At 32.5% G+C, this 10364-nt stretch overlaps 1 long non-coding RNA gene across 2 annotated transcripts; it reads right to left on the bottom strand.

Annotated features, from left to right (window-relative positions):
- Nucleotides 1–1180: 1180 nt before the first annotated feature.
- On the bottom strand, nucleotides 1181–5011 carry LOC110923053. 2 transcript variants are annotated; one of them, XR_002583677.2, is made up of 8 exons: nucleotides 4791–5011; nucleotides 4284–4373; nucleotides 4047–4120; nucleotides 3688–3755; nucleotides 2875–2960; nucleotides 2336–2422; nucleotides 2133–2218; nucleotides 1181–1467 (listed from the first exon to the last, which is right to left on the bottom strand). It is a non-coding gene; the product is annotated as an uncharacterized LOC110923053 (long non-coding RNA). The 2 variants fall into 2 exon arrangements; XR_002583676.2 differs by having other exon boundaries at nucleotides 2875–2980; nucleotides 4791–5007.
- Nucleotides 5012–10364: the final 5353 nt, after the last annotated feature.

The following is a 10364-nucleotide window of genomic DNA, read 5'->3' on the forward strand; positions in this document are numbered from 1 at the left end:
TAGTTTATTATAATAATTCACCGCCTAACCTACGCCGCCAAAAGAAATCCTATAAAATAATACCTCTCAGCAACTTCCATTTAATTAAACAAAAAAAAAAACAAACGCCAATACTACTAAATACCACTCACTCTAAAACGCCAAAAAATTAAAAAAATCAAAGATAGCTAATATGCTTTCTTGGATATTCAGTATTGTTCTTCCTGAAGTTTCACTGAATAGATTGTTAGGTGAGGGGAGTAACTCAGTAAGATTTTGCTGCATGAAATGGACAAATCTTCAAGAAAAAGATACTGATGACAATTGAATGTCATTTTGTGTTCTTTGTTCTTGAATAAGGCTTGGATGAGGAGAAGAGATCAATGACACTGAAGAGTGGGATGATTATAAAGATGAAGATCAAGATGAAGAAAAAGCGAAAAACCCACCCACACGTCATAGATCTATGTCCCCAAACATCCACAAAAAGCCACTTCAACAGACGAGCAGGCAAAATAATCAAACCGATGGGTTTGTTAAGTTTTACATAAAACGCCATATATTTGGTGACAGTTCTTGTACTATTAAAGAAGAGAGAGACAGATAACAGTGAAGATTGTGAAGAGAGATCCGATTAGGATTTTTAATTTATTTTCTTCGCTTCTATTTTTTTCCCGGTGGTTGTAATATAATTTTACTATTGTAAAACGCCAAGATACCACAAACGCCAAAATGTATATAAAAAATAATAGAACAATGGGTCATCTTGTTTAAAACGCCTTGAAAAACGTCATTCAGATAGATTTCCTGACCCCCTGGGTTCCAATGACATACGATTTGGAAAAACGCCATAAACGCCAAAATGTTAATACAATGAAACCATTAAACGCCATTAATTATTGAATTTGGTTAACGCCAAAAATCTTAAACCCCAAAAATAAAACAATATTGAGAAAAGCGAATCTGGAAAAGCAGAAGATAAAATGACAAAAAAGCCCATACGCCCTAATTATATCGCGCGCCACGTGTTGGGCCAGGACGCGTTCTCATCGTTCTCACACTTTTGAGCGTTTTCTCCTGATCCCATTCATATATATATATACATACTAGGTTATCACCCGGGTGGCAACCCGGGTAGGAAAATTTAAATTAGATTGATCATAAGTGTATAAAAAAATAATGCAAATAAAGTCACATTACATAAATTAGTAACAAAGTGGATTGTATCATTAGGTATTATGTATGAAGTTTTCTTTATAATCCGTGTACAAAAATATCAACAAAAAGACAAATAATGTTACATTTACAATTTGATAAAAGTAACGTGAGCTCAGTCCGATTATCACTCGCTCTCAACTTGGTTTGACATATTGTAAATATGAAAGTGTTGTAAAGTGGTAAAAAAGAAAATATTTGGGGTGGCATACTTCTTTGTTACACCATTTGTTGCGGTTTCAAGAATGATGAGTCTTAATAAAATAGCCAGACCTGCACAAAATGTATATAGTGATTGACAAATTCAAAAGTTCACTCACATATAATGTTTATTCACATAGGAGTATTTTTTTAATCTTATTAGGGCCCAAATGTGTTTTCTTTGGTCAACGAACTTGCCATTGCATACCTACAGACATAACTAAAGAGAAGCCAAGTATTCTTTTACCCGTTGCGCATTGTGGTGGCGTAAGAACTTAAGTAATTTGATTGCGATTTGTATTATTACAACGATATCCAAAATTAAAATTGGTGTAGAAAATAACGTAAAATTTTATTCTTTTAGGCCTACAAAAGATAACTATGAACATTTTGTTAATGACTTGATATGATGCGCAAATGGCACTAATAATCTACTCAGGTGCCTTTCCTGAACCAAAAAAAAAGTTAAAGAAAAAGGAAAAAAACATCATAAAAATATCAATAGGTGGGTAGTTTAATTTTCTAGTTAATAAACATGTATTTTTATTAAATTGTAACATTATATGTGCATTTAACAATTCGTAGAAAATTTGCAAATTTATATAAATGATACATTTTAACAGACTAACTAACTAACACAATTGCATCAACATGAGGATCTAATATCTAAAAGCAAAATATTTTTTTCATCTACTCATGATGGATAGTTATAAAATGGCATAATTTAATAAACTTACCTTCTTAAGTGGATCAACAAGTTTCTCTTGATCCAAAACCAAATCATCATGTATGTACATTCCCCATGTGGTAGGTTGTTTCTCTTCTGTTGGAGCAATTACATGTGATGATACAAAATCATGTTATTACCAAGTAAAATCATGAAACGTGAACAAATAACAGAAAAAGGTGAGACATGCAAGGAAAGAGATAGAGGTCAAACCATCAGTGGCCCATTTACGGGAAATATTAACCTTTATAAGGTCTTCTTGTGCCTCAACAACCTCGATTCCAGTAACTATCTTCAATCCTACACAAAGACCAATCATCAAATTAGTAAGCTGAAGTCAAAAGAAACCAAAAATCAATATGCACAAAAAGTAATTATAACAAAATTAATCAAACTATTTAACAGAACGACTATAGGGCTTTTATGCATTTGAATATCAGTTGAGGCCATTCATAAAAGATAAAGCATAACTAAGATCTCCCGACACATTTATAAGTAGATTGGTCTAAAATCTAAACATGCCAATCTCTTCAAGAAGGCTTCCTTCCAGCTTAGATGTAAGATCAAGTTCCACCTCAAGCTCATATGCCTTTCTAATAGTTTCATAATTAGTATAGTTTGTTGTTACAACAATGACTCTCCTACTTTAGCAATTCCCTCTTTAGAGAAAAGAGCAAAGGCTTTTGCCTCACGTGTAGCAGATTAAAAAAGGATTTATAAAAATCGTCAAATATTTAAAATGTGTTTACTACCACAGAGTTCTAAAGATATGGACAATCATTCTTCATTTACAGGATCACCCAATGAATCGTCCACTTGTCAACCGATAGCAACCATCCTAATTGAAACAGGGCACACCTGTATCAAAAATGAAATAATAGCATCCATGTGTTTTGCATATATGAAAAAAATATAAAAATCAACATGTACTTCAAAACACACATTCACCAAAAATAGCCCACAAACAAAGGCATTTTCAACTTGTTATATTTCATGATTTTGACAAATGCATCAAACAAAATCTGAACAAATGAGCAAAATCAAAATCAATAAAGTAAAAACGTATTAAATGAAATATGAATCATAACAAAAACTAAAATAAAAATAATTGTAGTAAGAAGAAAAATTATCAAAGTCTTTTGTTGTATGCCGTACAAAATGGCAAAATGTTTCAAGATGTCGACCATTATTACCATGACCTTAAAGATACTAATAGAAATGAGGAACTTTTCCCCAATTATTTTTCACAATACAAGTGCCAGATGAGCCCCAAGAATGAGAATAATTTGTGTACTCATTGGGCATTTAATCGAACACTTGGTGCTCGTGTAACAAAATGGCAAAAATTGCACAAATCGTTCGTGTAATCGAAGTTGTAGTCAATTAAAACAGTTGATGCCCATCATAAACGTAAAAAACAATAATCAAACATGGGTTTTTAGAGCATGAATTCATTATATCGAACCCGCTAAAGTTATACATATAAAAACATAATATAACTGAAAGGGTTTGAAACAGTTATCAAGAAACAACAAAACTCATATAAGTCAAAAAATGAAGCTTACCGGAGCATGTGTGAAAAATCTTTACTCAAAGTCACAAACTTTGCTATCGTAGAAAACCAAATAATCTCCTGAAAGGTAGATTTATAAACTAATCAAAAAATGGTTTTTAAGTAGTCACTACTGCAAACAATCACTCATTCTACCCTTCCCCATAATTTTTCATTTTTCGAAATACGTATAAACAATAAACACTAAATATTAAACAATCACTTATTTGATCCTACCCCTGAATTTTTCTCAGTTCCAAATTTAAAAGTAACCAAAACAAAATCAAATTGTGTGCGCTTCAACAAAACTTTCTAAGCACGAATTACATAACATAAAAACAACTTAATGATGAAATAATATAGCGATTCTACCTGCAATTTGAGAGAAAGGAAACAATAAAATTCAATTGCAACTGGTCACAAACTTCGGGCGTACCTTACAGTACCTACCACATAGCATAAAACATTTGAAATTAATTGGTAATTAGATTCCACATACGTAATTTGAATTAGAAAAAAACACTTGATAATCAATAACAATTGAATAAACACTCAAATGGATGAACAAAATCAATCAAAAATGAAGAGCAATACAAACTTCGGGCGTACCTTACAGTACCTACCACCGTTTATTTTTTAAGTGATATGGTAGACAAAGATTCGACAGAGTTCGCCCATGGCGTTTAGGGTTTTCTTTTGCTGTGAAAATGGAAAGGGAAATGAGGATTTTAAAAAGATGACATGAAATTTAAGAAAACAAAACCAAAACACAAAAATTCATCCAGATTCAAAAGTATCTTTTTCCTCATCTTTTATTCAACCTAACACCACCACCGCCTTCCAAAACAAGTGCCACTTGAAAGCCTCCACCATTTACAGCCATTTCAATTCAAACAAAGAACATACCAGATAAGTTAAATTTGATGAAGAAACGGTTCATCAAATTTAACTTATCTCCGCCGCTGTCCACATATCTATGGCATGAACAAACAGATTCGTTTTTCATTTCTGTAGTGATTGATCAACATCTAATTGATCCTTAACCAGTGGTGAAGATGGTGATGATTGATCTAGAAGAAAAAGGAAAGGGAGGCTAGGGTTTAGAATGGGGATTACCTAGAAGTGAATAACCTTGATTTTGGAATCCTTTGTTAAGCCATTCACACAAGCGATTCAGAGAGAATGAGATGCAGGTAGAAGAAGAAGAAGAAGCGTATCATAGTTCAGGATTTCAGGAAAGCGTATGGTAGAAGCTTCAAGCCAAAGGAAGAGGGATGCTAGGGTTTCGTGTGAAGCAGTGAAGGAAAAGAATGAGCGACAGGAATTTAGGTTTTTTAGATAACTTATATACCCGGGTCATAACACGGGTCAGATCACATTAAAACGGGGATCCGCGTTCAATTTTAATACCCATCCAGTTTCCCGCCAAAACCAAATCTAAGAAGCCCTAATATTGCGACACGTGTCCCAATTTTTTTTTTATTATATATATATATATATATATATAGGGTTGGGTTCTAGAGTGAACACTAGGTTGAGAGTGAACTATGTGAACTGATCTAGGCCATTAGATTACATCGTCTAGAGATTTTTAAATAATGGCAAGATTGTAATTATAATATTGTAACTTCCCTTTAAAATAATTGGCGTAAGGGTATTTTCGTCTTTTGTAAATTGCATTTATTAAACAATATAATCGAAATCCCTAAAATCTCGTTAGTTTCGTTTATACAAGATACACAACTGTTAGTGTATACACATGTGTAAAGTCTTGCTAGTATCAGTTTATACTACACAGATGTTAGTTTATACACATGTGTACAATCTCGCTAACTATCAGTTTATACAAGATACCCAGCTGTTAGTTTATACACATGTGTATAGTCTCGCTAACTATCAGTTTATACAAGATACACAGCTGTTAATTTATATAAACGTGTACAAACTTTTGTACATCTGTGTATTATATTCAGAAATGGTTACGTATGTGTATATTAACAACATATAGTATATTATGTATGCACACGAGTAGATTCATATAAAAATTATAAAAAGTTAAAATAATATATATTATGATATCTATATACGGAAAATAAAAGAAAAACAATATTTAGGTTAAAATCAATACAAAATCTATGGATGAAGAAATGAGTGCTACGAATATTTAAAAATTAAATAATTTGTAAACACAATATTTCAAAAAAAAAAAAAAACATTTGAAAAAAATAATAGTTTTGTCTTTATCATCTTCTTGAGTAATAAAAATAATCTCTTATTAATAAAATAATAGAGAAATAATTAAAGATGACAGAGAGAGGGAGAGTTAAGAGATGAGAAAATTAAGTGATTTTAATTAAAAATATTTGGTTAATGTCAATCTTACCCCTTTTAATATAAAAAATGATCAAGGACCAAGATTAGTTCACTCAGTTCGCTTTCAAGAAGTTGTTCAGAAATGAACCTAACTCTCTCTCTCTCTCCTTATATATATATATATATATATATATATATAGAGAAATCCGCTAAAATAAGAACCACCTTGAGTTGTAAGAACCGTGAGAACTACTTGATCTGGGGCGAGTTGGACCAAATTTTTTTTTCATAAACGTAGATGCGTGTATTATAAACACATTTGTAAAAAAAAATTCAAAAAAAAAAAATGTCGTGTGTGTAGTTTTGAGCACCACAAGTTTGGGTTTACGGGTACGGTAAATTTTAAAATTTACCGTACCTGTAAACCCAAACTCGTGGTGCTCAAAACTACACACACGACATTTTTTTTTGAATTTTTTTTTTACAAATGTGTTTATAATACACGCATCTACGTTTATGAAAAAAAAATTTGGTTCACCTCGCCCCGTACGGTGTAGTTCTCACGGTTCTTACAACTGGAGGTGGTTCTCATTTTAGCGGTCCCCTATATATATGTATATATATATATATATGTGTATATATATATATATATATATCCGTTAGAAACCACCCTTTATTGCGAGAACCGCTAGAACCAATGTGAATACAACCAAAAATGCCTAAAAATAGCTAAAAAACACACAATTTTTTTTAAATATTTTTTTATATAAAAATCGCTACTTTTAGTAGCAAAAAAAAAAAAAATTTGGCTGCTAAAAGTAGCGATTTTAACATAAAAAATATTAAAAATAAATTTTAGATTTTTTTTTGATTTTTTTAGGTTTTTTGAGGGTTTAGTTTTTAGCATTTTAGCTTGTGAGGGGGGGGAGGGGGTGGGGGGTTTAGGTTTTTTTTTTTGGGAGGGGGGTGAGGGGGTTTAGGTTTTTGGGGGGTGGGGGTTAGGTTTTTTTAGCTATTTTAGGTTGTGTTCACATTGGTTCTCGCGGTTCTCGCAATAAAGGTCGTTCTCGCATGAACCTTACCCTACATCAAAGAAACACAAAATTAAAAGATTTATTATGTGTATATTTGATGGTATAGCAGGAATGGTAATCTGTTTACATACATGTACAACAACTAGAAGTGGTAATGGTAACATCACAGGATTGCAGAATCAAGGTAGATGGTCCACCACAAATTACCTTGTACTCTAGGTTATTGTTTGTGTACTTTAAAGACATTTTACTTCCTTTTATATTTTTTTCATTAAATTCACTTGTTAAAATTAAAATAACTAGAGTTTGACTTGATTAATTTGATTTAATTTAGGAGTAAAGATTATTGTAACATTCGTCGTAAAAAAATATTGGAGTTTGATGTATTTCGATTCATATATTTAAGGGTAAATTACATTTTTCGTCTTTTATATTTTTATAACAAATTTCAGTGAATGTCTTTTATCTTTAAAAATGTTGGAATCGTCCTTTACATTTTAGAAACCTTACACACCATGTCATTTCCATTAACAGACATATATTTTTCTCGTTAAATCATATAATGTGTCTTACACATGAGGGTATAATTATCTTTTTGCCTTATTATTTAAAAATATATTTAAACAAATTAATATAAATGATTATTCCCCCCTTTCTCATAACAATACACACTCTCTCTCTCTCTCTCCACAACAACCGGTCACCACCATCACCATTTTAAACAAGCGCTTAAAATTATCCTACTTTTGCCTTAATCATATATGTACAGTAATTACCATCTCAACCAGCTAATTTTATAATATGCACAAGTTTAGCAATGTTAAATTATACTAGCATCTCTCAACAATCGAAAGAATTATATATATATATATATATATATATATAGGGAGAAGATCATGCGAGAACCACCTCTTATTGTGAGAACCGCGAGAACCAATGTGAACACACCAAAAATGCCTAAAAATAGCTAAAAATCACACAAAATTTTTTTTTTGAATTTTTTAATATTTTTTATAAAAAAAATCGCTACTTTTCGAAGCAAAAAAAAATTTTAATTTAAAAAAAAAAATTTTGGCTTCTAAAAGTAGCGATTTTAACATAAAAAATATTAACAAAATTCAAAAAAAAATTTTTAGATTTGTTTTTTATTTTTTAAGATTTTTTTTAGATTTTTTTAGGTTTTTTGAGGGTTTAATTTTTAGCATTTTAGCTTGGGGGGGGGGGGAGGGGGTTAGGTTTTTGGGGGGTGGGGGAGGGGAGTTTAGGTTTTTTTTGGGGGGGGGGGTGGGGTTAGGTTTTTTTTAGGGTTTTTTTAGCATTTAGCTTGGGGGGGGTAAGGTTTTGGGGGGGGGGTGGGGGTTTAGGTTTTTTTTTGTGGGGGGGGGGGGGGTTGGGGGTTAGGTTTTTTAGGTTTTTTTTAGGTTTTTTTAGCTATTTTAGGTTGTGTTCACATTGATTCTCAAGGTTCTCACAATAAGGGTGGTTCTCGCATGAGCCCCTCCCTCCCTATATATATATATATATATATATATATATATATATATATATATATATATATATATATATAGGGAAAGGAAGTATAGAAAACCCACTTATATATATATATATATATATATATATATATATAGGGCGCCGCTAGAATGAAAACCACCCCGAGTTGTAAGAACCGCGAGAACTACACCCCACGGGTGGGCGTTCACCATGATTTTTTTTTACAACTAGATGTGTGTATTATAAACACAGCCGTAAAAAAAAATTTTAAACGCCGCGGCCGAGTGGGTAGTTTTTTACACCACAAGTTTGGTGAAAAAAAAAGAAAAAAGAAAAAAAATTAAAAACACCAAACTTGTGGTGTAAAAAACTACCCCCTCGGCCGCGACGTTTAAATTTTTTTTTTTTACGGCTGTGTTTATAATACACACATCTAGTTGTAAAAAAAAATCATGGTGAACGCCCCACCGTGGGGTGTAGTTCTCGTGGTTCTTACAACTCGAGGTGGTTCTCATTCTAGCAGCCCCCTATATATATATATATATATATATATATATATATATATATATATATATATATATATAGGGGAAGAATGTATAGAAAACCCATGAAACTCAAAGCTCCCAATGTTTTTTTTTTTTTTTTGAAAAAATTTACACATGTTATATACATGTTTTTAAGGGTTTTGGGCAAAAAAAATCAAAAAAGCGCCGAGTAGATATTTTTTAAAAAAATAAACAAGTTTTGGTGTAGCACATGTTACAAATATGTCAGATGTATGTAACATGTGTTACACCAAAACTTGTTTATTTTTTTTAAATATCTACTCGACGCTTTTTTGATTTTTTTTGCCCAAAACCCTTAAAAACATGTATATTACATGTGTAAATTTTTTAAAGAAAAAAAAACATCGGGAGCTTTGAGTTTCCCGGGTTTTCTAAATTAAAGTGGGTTTTCTATAGATACTTACATTATATATATATATATATATATATATACACACACATGGAACACCTCGAAATTTTGCGTCCAATAATGTATTGACACGTGTCTTGAGTTTACACGTAGTGTTAAATACTGAATAAAGGACTAAAGTTGACAAACAATGAAAGTATGTAAATTCGAGGGTTAAAAACGTCAACGAGGGATAAGTATACTGTACAGTAACCCTAAATAATGCTCGTACCTTCAAACGGATAAATCATGGATCGTACGGAACGAAATGCGGAAGAAAGTGAGAGATTACAAACTACAGGGATTAATTGTGTCAACATGTTTAGGTTATACCTCTGAGTGACCCTTTAACATACCCGAGGATTTGTAACAGTAAATTACGCTCACTAGAATATACGATATAAATTTCGCGCAGTTCCGTTTTAAAACGAGAAAGTTATGATAAATTTCGTATGTGAGGGGTTAGAAGCGTCAACAATGAAAGTTAAGGCTTTTCGGATAGTAATTAAATTAACCGGGGACTTAACGGCGCGGGTAAAAGTCTCGAGGCCCTTATTCGTAAATAATCGAGGCCCAAAACGCAAAGTTACCCCTTCAAAACCGAAAGGCCAGGGCATTTATGACAAAGATTTGAAAATCTTGATTTACAGGCCTCAGGCGGGCCGCGTTAGAGAAATAAGGAAGCTCAGGCGGGCCGCGAGCCATGTGAACATCTGGTTCCTGACATAAGGATTCAGGCGGCCCGCATAAGGGAAGCCTGATCCTTAATGCGGGCCGCGTCAAGGCGCCAGATGCAGAAAACGGGGACAGGTTCACTGTTTGCTATTTTAACCGACTTATATGGCAATTATGGCAGCATGGGCGCCCCCTAAACGTCCCCTAGCACTCAGGGACACAT

Source organism: Helianthus annuus, chromosome 2 (assembly GCF_002127325.2).
Source record: "Helianthus annuus cultivar XRQ/B chromosome 2, HanXRQr2.0-SUNRISE, whole genome shotgun sequence".
Taxonomy (NCBI): Eukaryota; Viridiplantae; Streptophyta; class Magnoliopsida; order Asterales; family Asteraceae; genus Helianthus; species Helianthus annuus.